The sequence below is a fragment of the Elephantulus edwardii genome, unplaced genomic scaffold, assembly GCF_000299155.1.
Source record: "Elephantulus edwardii isolate Elephantulus edwardi_28Jun2011 unplaced genomic scaffold, EleEdw1.0 scaffold00588, whole genome shotgun sequence".
Classification (NCBI taxonomy): domain Eukaryota; kingdom Metazoa; phylum Chordata; class Mammalia; order Macroscelidea; family Macroscelididae; genus Elephantulus; species Elephantulus edwardii.
Window position 1 is genome coordinate 214,136 of NW_006400338.1, and position 724 is coordinate 214,859.

A 724-nucleotide genomic window follows, 5' to 3' on the forward strand; every position below is an offset into this window, starting at 1 on the left:
TAGGGAATGGCAAGGGACACACTGACAAAGGAGATTAATCAGAACTGGCTTTGACAAGCACTGTGGCAATTGGACAATTAAAACAGACTTTCAAGAGGGGGGAAGAAGAACAAATTGGGGATGAGGGTGGAGAAAACAGTGCAACAATGAATGAATGAAAACCGAAAATCTCTGTAAATGTTCATTAAAACTAATAAAATTTAATAAAAAAACAAAGAAAGAAAGAAAATCCTCCACATCCTTCTGCACGGTCCAGATGTCCCCTTCCACCTTGCAGATCACCGTCATGTGGCGATTACCGTGCGTGATATCTGTGCAGACAGGGATGTTGTGCATCCGAGAGCTCCGCACAAAGTAGGGCAGTTTGGGTGGGGGGGTCTTTGGGGGGCTGCCAGCCACTGGGAGTGGGGTAACTTTTGTGCTTTGAGGGTTCTGGAATGCTAGTAGGAGGTATCAGGCGCTTCACGAAATGGTACTCATCCACAGATTCCACAAAGCTGCGGTAATTCAGAGGTCCCTGGGTTTGGCTGGACGCCGGCTCTCCATCTTCGCAACGCAAACCTGAGCACAGGTGCCGCCATCTTGACCCGTCACCAACACTAGCCACAGCTTTAGTTTGCTTGGATCCACAGTCAACACTCTCAGCACCAGTAGCCAGGAAATTAAAAGACGTATTGCGATGGGAAAGTATGCAGTTAGGGACCTCTCCAAAGTACTGAAGAGC

At 47.9% G+C, this 724-nt stretch overlaps 1 pseudogene; it reads right to left on the reverse strand.

Moving 5' to 3' along the window:
* LOC102863101 overlaps positions 1 to 581 on the reverse strand; it is a 3,507-nt pseudogene extending 2,926 nt beyond the window's left edge.
* Between the last annotated feature and the right edge of the window lie 143 nt (positions 582 to 724).